The sequence below is a fragment of the Dreissena polymorpha genome, chromosome 3 (assembly GCF_020536995.1).
Source record: "Dreissena polymorpha isolate Duluth1 chromosome 3, UMN_Dpol_1.0, whole genome shotgun sequence".
Lineage (NCBI taxonomy): Eukaryota > Metazoa > Mollusca > Bivalvia > Myida > Dreissenidae > Dreissena > Dreissena polymorpha.
In genome coordinates, this window is record NC_068357.1 from 115,972,797 (window position 1) to 115,989,142 (window position 16,346).

At 34.3% G+C, this 16,346-nt stretch overlaps 1 protein-coding gene across 1 annotated transcript in view; it reads left to right on the forward strand.

Annotated features, from left to right (window-relative positions):
* Window positions 1-16,346, forward strand: part of LOC127871136 (eukaryotic translation initiation factor 2-alpha kinase-like) — a 626,118-nt gene that overhangs the window by 257,437 nt on the left and 352,335 nt on the right. The window lies entirely within an intron of this gene.

Here is a 16,346-nt window from a genome sequence, read left to right on the forward strand (position 1 = left end):
ACAGAAAGATATTTACAGACGCTTTTATATGATATAAAGTGTTAAAATGGAAGATATTTCCCCAGCTATGTGAATTGTAAAAGAGTTTGGCTGCAAAATTTCGCTGCTTGACGTCATTTCATTGCTTGAAACAGTTACTTATCAGTTAAATTCACTGACATTCTCTATAAACCACATGAAAGCATAAAATAAAAGTATTTTACAACAATAATGAACACTCGATGTTGAATATTATCGAATCAGTGTTTTATTTTTGTCTTATCATAATATGGGATTTTTATAAATCCGTATGTGACCTCCATTGCTTTGTATTTAACGTTCAAATGCGTCGAATGCAGATCAATTCGAGTGCTTGTGTTGTAAGTGCATTAATGTGCTATGTCTAGTACTTGTTGTATGGGTAACTCTCAAAGACAATAGCTTTTTATATATTTAAACACAACTAAAGGGAACAAACATATAAACATCAACTAATACGTTATTTAATGATGGGGACCACACTTATATTGCAACCTTGTGCAAACAGTGCACGAACAATCATAACTGCTAACTAATCATGTGTCGAGTTCAAGTAACATTAGTAATCACAATCAAAGAATATTTCGCAAAATATTTCATAAAATTAAATTAACAAAATAAAAATCAATGTTCCTTATAGCAATTGACAAAATGTAAACGCTAGATGTGGTAGTTTTACATTAGATTAAGCTAGATACAATATGAGTCGCGTTCTGAGAAAACTGGGCTTAATGCATGTGCGTAAAGTGTTGTCCTAGATTAGCCTGTGCAGTCCGCACAGGTTAATCAGGGACATCACTTTCCGCTTTTATGACATTTTTCATTTTAATGAAGTCTCTTCTTAGCAAAAATCCAATTTAGGCGGAAAGTGTCGTCTGTGCGGACTGCACAGGCTAATCTGGGACGACACATTATGCACATGCATTATGCCCGGTTTTCCCAGAACACGACTCATATGCTCGTCTTTTTTTTGTGGGACAATATATATTGTCCCGCTGACTAATCTGTAAAGAGCATGTTGTAGCCCGTAAAATCTATGTTACCAGACCACTTCTAACGTTGACATTTTGGCAATTGCTATAAGGAACATTGATTTGGTACGTGTTATCTTTGTTTTTCGAAATACTGTACGAAATATTTGTTGACTTTGAGGATTTATGGGCTTTTAAGTTATGTCAATTATTTCAAACTACATGTGCATGGCCATATAATGAAACTTTTCTCTTGATTATTCCATGTTTTGGCCGCACGAATTATGGAAATGCTTGTTTATCTCACATTTAGATAATCCTATGTTTTATTGTTACACTTATGGATTTTAAGATCAAAATCATACGACATTATGCTATTTTAAAGTACAACATATGTCAATACTTCCATAATCGTTTTCAGCGATTTTCATAATGTGTCTGTCAACTTTTTCCTTAGTTGAATACAATGCTGTATACGATATTACGAATATAAAAATGTTTTTGGAAAAACCAATTTTAGAACTTCCGCATTCAAGTTTTTCATTGGCTTGGTTCTTTGTGCGTTTTCTTCATTTGAATGAACAGCTCCACTTCCGTTTTCGTTCGTTCGCCACTAAGAAAGGTCGGTAGCGCGCGCATCGAATCAGAAACAGCGTCATAGAACGGAATGTCGCCTCACTTCCGTAACATACAATTTACCGACAAAGTTTACATCGTTATATCAACATGTCATTTCCATTGACCTTTAAAATAGTATGGCTCTATGGTTTCACTCTTTCATCAAATAAAGCAGATATGCAAGATATAGTTATACATATGTAACACAAATCTTGATTAATTATATAATATGTACGGTTGAGCAGACATGTATGTCTTCTAGGAAATAGGAATTCTGGTATGTTAAGCAACAACATGGGCGAAAAACCAGATCACACAAATCTCAAATCCGCAATATCAAACAAATTGAATGTAAAGAGCGATCATTCTATTCGTTGCATACGTTTTCTTAACGTTTTAAAATGCACTAGCAAATATTTAAATGGTATGATCCTATTGTACGTTAGGCGAAAGTGTATGCTAAATGTAAACCTTGTATTACATTCAAACACGATTAATTTGAGACTGAGTTGAATAACACAGAGCCGCGGTAATATGTAATTAGAACATCTTAGTTGAGCCTGTACAATGAAATACTCGTTTTCGAGCATAACAATCGCCGCATTTTCTTAAATAAATAGTTCTTAAATCAATTAAAGCGGCACAAACAAAGTCTGAACATAAATTTGCGAATTGGATTTACTTTTTTTGTTATGGAATTATAAAGTAAGTTTTGAGTTAGAAGATAAAAAGTATTTGATGAAAAAAAAGATTTTGCATTTGAAGTAAATTTTAACGAAGAATTTTGGGTTTCATATGCGTCTACAATCTTGCAGAGAAATTTACTTGTTGTTCACAATTATTTTTTCATTTCGTGTGTCATACTCTACATACATGTGTTAATTAATAGAAACGATTCCATAACAGTGGTACACAAAGTAATTAACGGACGCCGATACAATACACACCGTGTCTTGGCCTGAAAACATGATAAAAAGCCGGCATTATCGTTTTGCCACGGTCAACTTGTTTGGCCCATGTCACGACATTTCTGCAGAGATGCAGAAACAATACATGATCTAGTATTTTTTGTATTACAAAAAAAATAGAATTACTTGCATTCTGAGTGATACTTATCAGGCTTTATAGTGTTGATTTTTCTCATTTATTTCAATATATTCAGTCGATATGAAGACAGGCGTTTTTAGTAAAAACAATCTGAGACTCCTTGAAATTTCTTTAATACTTGAAAGGACACAGCTGTCCCGAGGCATTATTTAAATAATTAATTTGATTCAAAGTCCATAAAACCGCTCTTATTCATGCCATTGTTCAATATAACGTGAAAAAATGAAATATATTTGTTTTCAATTATGTAAACACGTTCATTTAAAACAAGTTTAAACGATTTGAATGTCAACATTTTATTCTCTCAACATCAAAACAAAATAATACAAGGGACAAAATTGTCACAAAACCAGGTTTTCATTGTGAAAAAAAATCTGATAAAGGGAGAAAACTCAAACTGAACTTTTGAAATGAACAAACAAAATTAACCCCCTTTGTAAGTTTGTTTTTAAAAAAAATCTATTTTTAGTCGTGGCGACCTTGACATTGGAGATATTGACGTGATTCTTTCGTGCGACACACCGTCCCATGATGGTGAACAAATGTGCCAAATGATTTTAAAATCTCACAATGAATGACATAGTTATGGCCAGGACAAGCTCATTTATGGCCATTTTTGACGTTTGAACTCAAAGTGTGACCTTGACCTTGGAGATATCGACGTAATTATTTCGCGCGACACACCGTCCAATGATGGTGAACAAATGTGCCAAATGATTTTAAAATCTGACAATGAACGACATAGTTATGGCCCGGACAAGCTTGTTCCGCCCGCCCGCCAGCCCGCCTGCCAGCCCGCAAGCCCGCCAGCCAGCCAGCCAGCCCGCCCGCATTCGCCAATCTAATAACCAGTTTTTTCCTTCGGAAAACCTGGTTAAAAATGATCGAGGAATGCGATTTAAAATAACAAAACAGTTATATATGGTGCACTCAGGCAAATAACGAGGGGTTAGAGCAAGAACGTAATAACTCAATTTTTCAAATAGTGGAGAAAAACGCAAAAGAAGGTTTGACAGACTACAACTTGTATTTGATATATAAATATCAGCATAATATTAGGGTTAAATATAGATAATACTATTGTTGTTGCATTATAAACATATTATAGGATTGCATACAATAGTTAATGCTTTTGTATTAAAAATAGCAGAAACTTCATTATGGCATAAAGGTAAAACATATATATTTTCAGAGTGCCACCGTGTTAGGTGCACTTGATGCTATTGAGCATAAGCATAGTGTCCTGCTTTGCCTATGCAATACAGGACTAAGTTACCTTAAGGCAAAACAGCCCTGTGCTATGCACCTGGCACATGTGTACTTAGCACAAGTTTATATCAATAATCATAATAGAAGAAATTATTTATTCTGAAAAGTACATAATTATTTCCTTTTGCATTCTAAATTTAACACGGCATGCAAAAGAAACAAAACATATATTTTAAACAGTATGGACCTGTAGGTTTCCAACCTTCACAATGGAAGAAATTGAAATTTCAGATTTTCTATTTCACATCTGAATCTTCACTTTCTTCCATTGTATCTGGTACTTGAATACAGTTCCTTGTTGTCTTATCAGATGGAATATCCTTGAAATACTTGTTATATTCTGAAGGAATTATTCCATCAGAGCAAAGTGATAGCATGTCTTTCTTCTTTGCTGCTGTAATTGGAAGTTTGGCATCATACAAGGGTTTTAAGTTACATTTTATAGAAGGTCCTTTCCTTGAGGATTTAAGTTTCACACACTGAAAACTGGTGTCATCTTAACTGCACTTAAAAACACACAACCCGGATCAGTTTTTTGCAGTCTTATCCATTTTATTTCTCTCCATAAAATCTTTTTTCAACTTACATTTACAACGTTGGGCGGCAGTACAGATATGACTAGATCCTTGATACCAAGACAGTCATAGTATTTCATCGGCACTAAAACATACGGATTTCTCTTGCGTGCAACCCTCACCATTGTTTCCCCCGGATTGGTACTTATACCGAAGCATGTCCACTTCCACACTCCATCTGGGTATGTCCACTCTCTAAATACTTTTGGTCAGTGGTGTCTATGTTTTTACATTGTTACGCTCCCTGAAAATTGTCGGGGGGCATATAGTTTCCAGTTTGAAGTTCCTTACTTCCTTACTTCCTTCCTTCCTTCCGTCACTCTTTTGTGACAGTTTCTCATAGCGCCTTCAATATTTTACTAATCTCTTACATATTTTGCATGTAGGTACCTTGGATGGACCTCTGCCTTTTGATAAGGTTTGAGATCACTGGGGTCAAGGTCAATGTCGCAGAGGCTAAAAATAGATTTTTCCGAAGCTGATAGTAGATTTTTCCGTCACAATTTTGTTACGGTTTCTCATAGCACCTTCAAATATTTTCCGATCTCTTACATATTTGGCATGTAGGTACCTTTTCTAGACCTCTACCTTTTGATGAGGTTTCAGGTCACTGGTGTCAAGGTCCAGGTCACAGAGGCTAATAATAGATTTTTCCGTCACAATTTTGTTACAGTTTCTTATAGCGACTTCAATATTTTACGGATCTCTTACATATTTGGCATGTAGGTACCTTGCATGGACCTCTACCTTTTGATGAGGCTTGAGGTCACTGGGGTCAATGTCACCAAGGCTAATAATAGAATTTTTTTAGGTGTTTATTAACACATAGATTGACAAAGCGCATCATCGGGGAGCATCCATCAGTTTCACTAATATTCTTAAGTGATATACTCTGGAAATAGCTCTGTGCTTTGATGAGTGTTTCCTTACACGATTCGGCACATCGTCTGTAATGTTAGAACACAAGAGGTCCTTCTGACGTTGATATAAAGCTAGTCTTCAGTAATCCTTGAAGATTATGTATCTTTCATCAAGTGAAAAAATATTATAACATTTAAATCTGCAATTGCTGTGACAATTTCTTTGCTGGCACGTGTTTTCCAGTTGTACTTACATAGTCAAGACCATGAACTAGTCGGTGTTTTCTTATGTTCTTCTTCCATTTTGCAGGTTCATCAACTCTTTTCCTTTTTCTGTGAAAATTAATTGCCTACTTTCTTGATGTTATTTGAAATGTTTCCAATTTCTAAAGTTGAAGATGACATAGATGGCGGTGTTTCTCTACTAGTTTCTTGCAAATATGTCTCTGCTGGTGGTGTTTCTTGAAGATGCTTTCTATCTTCTAAATTTGAACAGGCATCATAATTTGATTTCTTCCTGCGCGTTCAAGTCCACATTTGAAGCATTATAGTATTTATTTATAATAGACAGCGTTTTAACACACCAATCTAATACTTAAAAATCTTCCCGTTTAATTTAAAAGGCAGTTTTCTTTGAAAATATCTTCTTTTCATACGGCATGAACTTTCACTGAGAAAGATATTGAACCAATAATATTATTTTACCATCTTATGGGGAGAAAAATGACTTGTATTAACATAAACACAGATTAAGTCATTTTTTGCTATCTAATTACTAATTAACACAATAGTTTGTGTATTCCTGTTGATATAAACCTGAAACAGTAATTCCTTAACAAGGTAATGGCTTCATATTTTGTTTTTACTTTGAATACGGGGCACAATTGGCTAATGTTTAAATGATCTAAGTGCACTTATATCCTTTTGGCACATGCATTTCCAAACAATATGTATGAAAACATATGGTGCCAAAAAAGACTTTAGTGCACTGAAAGCTTTCTGGCAATCATGCAGTTGATATAAAGCATTCTGACCTACACCAGATTTGTTGATAAGCACTTAGTGCACCTTGGTTCTGTCTGATAACCTATGTTGTATACAAGATATGATTCCGGAGAATAGTGCAAATTGAAGAGCATAAGAATAACTTCCTAAACGAGCAAAAGAAAGTGATTTTTTATTTAAAAAAAAAGTGGACTTATCACGTATTGGCTCTAACCCCTCGATAATACCTACACGTATACCCGTATTAGTTGCATAACTAATATTGTGTCTGTGTGTTGTCGTGTGCACAAATCTGCACATGTTAATTGTGTTTTTCCAACTGTGTTAATGATTGTGGATTTGAAGTTCCTTTGCGATGATGAAAATAATTTGTTATTCAATACAACTTTACTTTCTCAATTTAAACGATCAGACTTCAACTGATAATTTAAGTAACGATGATATTTAATAATGTGGAATATTGCACTTTCTTTCATAATCTGGTACTACTATTACAAAACCTTTATTTTAGTTTAAGATTCATCTGCATTTCATATGTTTTGAAACAAATAAGACCGTGTTTTCTCGTGTTAAATGCATTTTGACATGAATACAGCTAGAACAAACGTATGAAAGAAGAAGAGGAATCAGGAAATACGCAAATGTGAAAAATGGGTTGAATGACAAAATCTTCGATTTTTACTGACGTACATTTTATTTTAGCCCATGCATGTCTAGTTAAGAATCTGAAAACTAAGGAATCCGGATAGTGCCATCTATAATCTCGCCTTTCATTAATTAAGGGCGACACACGAAACACGAAGCGAAACAGTATATTTTACTATTCAAATATCGCTCATATTATCCGAATCTCGAATATTAGACCGCGATACACGACACACGAAGCGATACTCGCTATTTTGCGCGACACGCGAAATTTGTACTGTTCACATATCGCTGTAATAATATCGCTGTAAATATATCGCCTGTCGACTTTCGCGTTTGCAAAAAATCCGGGGAGACAAAAAAAGGGATTTTTTATGTAATAAATTGCTCTTACACCGTTTAAAAAATGCGAGAGTCGACAGACGATATTATTACAGCGATATTTGGACATAACAAATATCGCGCGTCGCTTCGTGCATCGCGCAAGATATCGAATATTGCTTCGTGTGTCAAGTGTTGAAATCAATTAAGATAACTTGTAATGTTGACGTTACATCAAAAGCAAAATATAAATATACATTGGGCGTGGTGTGACAGTATTTAGATTAAAATCTGTTTCCATTGTACCATTTCTTGGTAAGAAACTAATCAATAAAATATGATATTCATGTTCTTAAGATTTGTCAAAGACTCTTTAGTTTATGTTTTCTGATTGAATCAGGCTGGGCTTGTCTATGTTGTACATAAATTTATTGGAAACAATACGTCTCTATCAATTGGGACTTGACTATGATTGACGATGAAAATCATTCTTTGTGTCCTGTGCAATTGATTAATTTCGAAAAGGAGTAAAGTACACCTAGGTCTTGGCACACTTTCCCGCTTGTGTTCTATTTATCCCGTCAGTTTTTATCAACTTGTGAATATAGATCTGTGGGCATTATTTGTAAATTTGTTTTCCTGGTGTATTGGGTCTGTGCAAGTGTCGTTTGTAATAACAATTACATTTCGGCAAAATATATACGATGGGAACATATTACACAACATATTAATTAAAGTATTCTTTATTCTGTAAATATATATATTTACATGTAAACTGGTTAAAAGTGGTTGCTTTGTTATTCACAATTTCAAAGATCTGTCCCTCTGCATTTTGTTCACAAATGTAGATCTCACAATGTATGCAGACGGTAAGTGGGGGAAGCGTTATGCGTCGAATTCCACATATGCGTATCATTTTAAATAGCAATACAGAACAAAAAAAGGCTTTGTATTTCGTTCAACCAATATCAAGAACAAAAAGCTCGTCATCAAATGCAATTATACAATAATATTATAACTATTTTATGTATATTAATTAAGTAGATATATGCGCATTTAGTGTTATTGGCATAACATATATGTTGATTAAATACTTGCGACCATGGTAAGCAATTAGAATTTTTTTGTTCTGGAAGCAGTAACTCAAGATACTTTCTGGCACGTGTTTTATAAATCTAGCTTAACACTGTAATATGATCGTTTAAAGAGACGTACATTATGTCTTTGCTGCCAACCCTGCTTTGTATACTTTAATAATAGACACAAGTATGTCGTATACAAACCTTGTCCAATGATCTCATTAGCACAAGAATGACGCTATAATACATTATTGTCCGAGTAGTGGACATCATTAAAAAAACTGTGGACAGTTGAATACTGAATGAATTTTTCGTCTAGTAAAATTGCGCGAATTACATTCTATTGCATAAAATAACTTGTTTTGTTTGTACAGTTGTAAAATACGTATTTGTTAACCTAATAATAAAAGCAATGTTTTATTATTATAGCCATACAGGTGGTTTGTTCTATAGTTATTAACGTTTGCTTTTCACCAGTATATTCATGATGGAGTTCAGTAGCTAAAAACACGTGGATATAATTACATTTAATGTGTTGTTATTGTTTTTTCCATAACAAAATAGGATAGTTACACACACAGATGTAAGTGAAGATTACTAAGCAAATACAAACAATCATCATTTCAGCGCTTTGTATAAATTCTGTACGCCTCGGATAAAATGTACTTATTTAATAGAATTTACCATATTCATGACATACCCTGGGATGTACGTATAGAAGCATATTCAAAGGATGGGCGTCTTCACTTCGTTTGGCACTGGTCATAACATTTTTTAGATTAATATGTTGACACATCATATTGCTTTTATGTAACGACTTACCTGGGCTCTTTGTTGAATGTTTTCATAAATAAATGAAGGCGGAGCCGTTTTCAAAGAGATAAAAACAATATGTTCATTTAGAGTAGCTTTGTCAAAATAAAAATGATATTTTGTTCCTTAAAATACAACAATATTTGCATTGAACCATCTTATCAATTATACCAAACATGTTTCTGAAAAAAAGCATTAATGTATAAATAATTTGATCATTTGCATGGATTAACGTTTTGATAATTTAATAATCGAAATGTGACAGTTTTATACTCGACAAATTTTCGGCTATTAATTGGGTAAATTCAAGCAGATTATACTATTGTGTCTTGTTCTGATAAAACTGGGCATACTACATGTGCGTAAAGTGTCGTCCCAGATAAGAATGTGCAGTCCGCACAGGCTAATCAGGGACGACACTTTCCGCCTAAACTTGATTTTCGGTAAGGAGGGACTTCCTTGAAACTGAAAATACCATAAAAGCGGAAAGTGTCGTCTCTGATTAGCCTGTGCGGACTGCACAGATTATTCTGGGACGACACTTTATGCACATAAATTAAGCCCAGTTTTCTCAAAACAAGTTACAATTAATCAAAGCTTATTGTTTTGTGTGTAATCTGTTGCGTTCCAGGAGTTCGATATCAAATATGAAAGAAATGGAAAAGATGTCGTTTGACATCAATAAAGAAAACGAAACACAATTTGCAAAAGTTTGTTATGAATCATGTAGTTATAACGGTGTACTTTATATATGGATATACATCCTGTGCTTAATAAATTAAAAATATCAATATAATGCGCCTCACACAACTCGTAAATAAATGATTTCAGCATGAACGATAGAAAATGTTATGTTTGATCCACATAAATGCCGATGCACCTTGTGAACCAAGCGAACAGTAAAGTATTATTTCTATCGCACCAAGTGCTTTCAAACATACATAATTAAAATGTAATGCATGTTTATCAAAAAAAAAATTGAGTGAAATGAACGTCATAATCTTTATAAGGATATATACATTTAAATGGATTACGCCTTATAATATTAACGATGGTAAATGATTGGAGAGAAAGGATTACCCAGCAACAAATTTAATGTTTCACATATACTGCGTATGTGGTTCATCTATTGCAGAACGCACACATTCACAACTTTAAGTTTGTATTTCCATATGATATGCTTTGAAACAGATCACATTTATATACCTTTATTGTCCAAACAATATATACATGCACGTATATATCCTTTTGCTTCACGTAATGATTTGTTGTGTTACGATTATCTGAGTTATAATATATATTTGTAAATGTCCAGTCGTAAGTAAATAGTAGTTTCCTCATAACCGTACCTCGCAATAAGGTAACAATATGTCGTTGAACGCTATTTACTTCTCTCACCCACAAATGTATTGCATAGAACATAAATTTATGATGTCCTAACCAAGCAGCTTTGCTGGTTATAACTCAGCAACTACATTAGTTATGATGATTACACTTAATATTCAGTTTTTGTCATAGTCTTTACTTGTGTCTGTCTGTAAAACCTATTTTCCCATCTATGTTCAATTGTCAAAATATATGAATAAAAATGCACCATTATATTTTGTATAATAGTTTAAAATTGTACACGTATTCAAATAATAAGAATATTAGCACGTGTCGTAGGCAATGTGACTGTTGATCAAGATGTTATCACATTTCGAAATATAATTATTGATTATCGTAAAACTTGGTATACTGACGGTTATATGACCATACGTTTTATAGAAGTGGTCAATAATCTGGAGAATGTAAGACAAAAATTGCTTTGCACAATGGACATCGTATTTCAGGAGGAAAGATTGCAAGTGTACATATACATGCAATATGATGGTAATTTACTTTTTTGAATTGATTTACGATTTCACCCACATCATTTTGGACATCTGCGTTGCATGTAACAATGTCAAACCCGTGTTAAACTATGGTTATTGAATAAAACGCTGCCTACAGTTTTTGTTTACCTCTTCAGTAGCTAAAGCAACGTTTACTGATGTTAATACGTCATTAAATCAGGGAAAAATAGAATCAAGCTATCATGCGGCGTCATTTCAAGCTACTTATAATGATTTCCAATGCAGTTAGGTGTATAAAGCCCGACATTCCAACAGCCGATTCAAAACATATTGTTTGCCGTCTTGATGGCATATTTCATGAGAAAACGTTATAATATAGATTATCATATAGGGACCTTTGTTTCATTGTGTCTATCGAAATTCCTAGTTGTTGCTGTAGATAATGGCATTTGGTGCCAGATGAAACAGATACTTTGGTAAAAGTCAACAAAACCGCTTGTCAAACGTCTCCAAAGTAAAGAAAAACATGTTCAGTTATATTGTTCGTTTTAACACATAATCAAATTTGGTTGAAGGCATACAATATGAATCGCTTTAACTTCATTAGCCGTTTCTCGCGACAAAGGCAGCAATAAATAATACAAAAAGCTGCGTAATTAAATGTCATGATTTTACTGAACATGTGTGTACAACTACAAAAATATCACACTACATCAATGTAATAGCGCAAACACAATGAATATACACGCGGGCAATTTAATGCACATTTTAAAATTAGACGTGAATTTCATTTATTATACATATATAGAAAACTACTACATGAGTACATTAATGAATTGTTTGAAGCGATGTGTCATTGCTTAATCATAAATTGTGATTGTAATTGCAAATGTACATTCTGTGTGTATGAATTTACATGACTGATGTTAACATGTTTATTTTGCAGAGGTATGTTGTGCAACATTACTATACTATATCCACTTTTGATTTGAATTATCAATAGCTGCGAGTCGGATGAAGAATTATTCACGCGTTATTTAAGGCGCAAAGGAGTCAAATACTTGACCTGTAGTAAGGACGACGAATGTGTCAAACTAACAAATTGCATGGAAACTGATCTGCCTAAAGTTTCTCGTCCTCGAATGTTTAGAATAATAATCGAGCCTAGGTGGTTATAGCTTTTCTCGGCGCATGGAAACCACAGTGCAAGTTTGGGAATTGGAGAACAATGCAGTTAAATTGCCAGACATACATAATCCAGTCTTTCACATAATTGTGCGTGTGAAGGCTGTAAACGGCCAGACTTTAGCTGATAATTTAAGTAACGAGAACATTTTAGAAGGTGGAATTCATATTGATATCCAATATAAAGAAGTGAAACTCTGGTTGCTGGAGCAGTTATTGCATTCTCATTACAAACAAGTAGTTGGTCCTTTATTTTAGGAAAGTTACCAATTGCCAAAACATTACAAAAAAGCACAGTACGAAACAACATACACGCATAGAAGAACAAAGCCTTGAAATGGTCAATGCAAAGCATTGGGTGTTTAAACCGGTTTAAGAGCGCTCAACTTCACACTTGGCCCAGCAATATGCATGATACATATACGTGTAAATAAAATTTAACCTCATAACATTGCAATTCAAATCAAACAATAAAGGTATATAACAAAAGGGAATTAAAACACATTCAATTTATTTACCATTTAATTACTCAATGGTGGGAAGGCGACCAGAACAACAGAATTAAAACTTTTTAAGGAACGATGAAATGAAATGCAAACTTTTGAAGGCATCCCGATATGACTGCTTTTTGATTTTAATGCACGAGAGGAACATAAAGGGTCAGCAAGTGTTTCTCGCACAAATTGCTGTCACTGTGAACCTGACAGAAGTTGCAGAGGTATTTTCCAGGCAGCTAGTAGAAAATGTTTGCGACAAATACTTTTAGCTCAAAAATCTTAGTCTGACTCACGAGTAAAAACGACTCTACTTATTTCTACTTTATTAGTATTTACAGACAGGTGAGTTTTAGATAATCCGAATCTTGTAGAACAAATACAGGTGTCCTATACACATCTTTTGAAAAGGCTATTGAAAAATACAAATCCCCCGTCTGCGACCAGTACATTTACGAAAATAAAATACTGCCTGACAAGTATGCGCGAAGTTTCAGAGTTTTCTCTAATTTCAGTGATGCCCGAGAGAGGAGGTTATCGGCAAAGTTTTAATAATGCCAGAACTATTGTTTGAAGACATATGTGATTTATAGAAAATTGTGATTTGCATTTAAATCGACAGTTTTTTATTGTTTCTTGTCTTCTGTTGCTGGTTGTTTCAGATTACAATGCATATATCATGAAATAACTATGTCTAAATTAGTTTGACGTGAGCGTAAATGGTTTTATATGGGCGATTTTATTTGCTCGGTTATCTGTAGGATCGACCTTCAATGTCATTGCTTTAGAAAAATAACCTTTATTTATTAAGATGGATGTTAATTGGATGGATTTTTTTTGCAATGAGTCTTTCATTGCATGTGTGTGCACACTTTAAACACTGTATATTTAATCAAAATACTCAATATAATCGTTATGCTTAAATTGATTCATAGCTGTCAGTGGCTGCACTTTATTCCAAATGATAGAGTTACACGTATGAACGCTATTGTGTAAACATGGAAATTTGATTTATGTTTTATTTTTAACAATACGGTTATTATTCGATATAGCCAAATAATTGAGTTTAGTTATACTTTTGTATTATATCAATCTTAATTGCAAAGCGCGAAAGTTTGATATAACGTCGCATTTTATTGCCTTAATTTACATTATACCGACTGAAATATAATAGAACACGTTTTTATCGAAGCTTTGTGAATTTACCCAGCGAACCCACGAGAATAATTTAAAACAAATCGACTGCGATATCGTATCTTTAAAACAGTAACAGTGTGCTTTGGGAATTACCATTTATTAAATAAATATATTATGAAAGCAGCGCCATCGAATAAATGTGATGATGTATCAAATGGAAATATCAAACAAATAAGCTTTGAGATTCAATACTACAATAGCTAGATTTAGATAAACTCGTAGAGCAACGCTTAATTCATAATAAAAATTATACAAAAAGTAATCAGCTATCAAAATATTATCGATTTCGATTCGAGGGCTATCAAAACAATACCATCAATTAAATATGGAAGCAGAGAGAAGAAGTTTCCTAGGTGCTCATATCACCTGTAAGCAAAGTAGTAATTTAATGTGAAATGTCAATATAGGGTAAACATTTCTTTTTCAAAATGAATAAGTAATTCACATTATACCAATGCAACTTTTACATATAGAATACGATCAAGTAATAGGGAACGTAGCTATATTTAGACCATAAGAGATTGACATAACCCTTATGCTTTGGATCGGCCTTTCAATTGCATTGACCGCAGAATGTTCCTCATTGGCGTGTCATGTCTCATAAATGTGGTAAAGTTACTTGCCGTAATTAAAGGGCCGCAAACCAAGAAGGTTTATTTCCTGCTTGCGTAGGTGAAGTTTCACTGTGTTAATATTTATCTTACAGAGCACATGCATAAACACATGCAAATGGTTGCTTAATGAACACCTCGGTTGAAACATTTTGACACACTGCAAACTTTAATGATAATGATATGACTAAATGGTTTGCGCTTCTAATTATACATTCGTTATACATTAGAAGTCCTATATTGAAAGAAGTTTAAACGTTTAAAAATAAAAGCGCTCCTTTGATGCAAAAGCAGTTTGTATTTAAATGTCAAGGATTCCACTTCAGATACACAAAATACAAGCAAGTAGACGCGCCAGCCAACCATACACAACATACAAGCAAGTAGACGCGCCAGCCAACCATACACAACATACAAGCAAGTAGACGCGTCAGCCAACCATACACAACATACAAGCAAGTAGACGCGCCAGCCAACCATACACAACATACAAGCAAGTAGACGCGCCAGCCAACCATACACAACATACAAGCAAGTAGACGCGCCAGCCAACCATACACAACATACAAGCAAGTAGATGCGCCAGCCAACCATACACAACATACAAGCAAGTAGACGCGCCAGCCAACCATACACAACATACAAGCAAGTAGACGCGCCAGTACACAACATACAAGCAAGTAGACGCGCCAGCCAACCATACACAACATACAAGCATGTAGACACGCCAGCCAACCATACACAACATACAAGCAAGTAGACGCGCCAGCCAACAATAAATTCAAACTACTAGATGGTGTGTCGAGTGTATTTATGTCAAGTACTTTTAACTTGTGTGCATTTTACGTTAATCTTTGTTCTTTTATTTGTTCGCTGCCTTGGTTTGGATTATGCTTGTTAATTTATCAGACTTTAAGTGAATCCTAGACTTGTTAACCCTTATATTATTAAAATTATGCGTTTTTAACACGTTAAGCCAGCTGTTTACCTATAAAAGTACACGATAGTGTCATATTAAAAAATACAAAATATTTCAATACGACTAATTCCGTCCGTTATTTTACTGTTATTTACAGGATGTGTTTTTCAGTCCTTCCAGAACGGCAAATACATTTATTTTGTACGCGATTACGTATTATAGACACGTCGTTGCAATAGCCGCTTTCAGAACTCCTGCATTGAACTCGACGCTTAAACGGGTCGGTAGCGCGAGGAGCGAATTAGAATAAGCGTCACAAAGCGGAATATCTTGCTCCACCGCCTAAGCCGACTTAACATACACTTTACCGACAGCGTATCCATCGATTAAATCAACGCATTTTTCCATAGATATTGAAAGTCTCATTGCGCTATATATGGTTTCACTCTTACATCGAATAAAGCAGATATTGCAGAGACTAAATCCCGAGGTTCTACAAACCTCAATACATATCTTTTTTATTAAGGACTCTGATATGTCGCACAACGACCTGAGCGTAACACAGGATCACACGAGTCACATATAATGTCATACACGTATTTATGTTGCTTGTATAACACTTTTAAGGAAGTATTGTTGCGTTCCGAGCGATAGTAAATATAACCTGGTAGTGTGTAACCTTCAATGAATCGACAGACGACGTTTCCGTGCTTACAAAATGTATTCATGTAACGTATGAACACAAATAACTATGGTACGATATGTTTAGTCGAATTGTATTGTAATTGATATTCAACAGTGTGTAAAATAGCTCCCGTTCACAA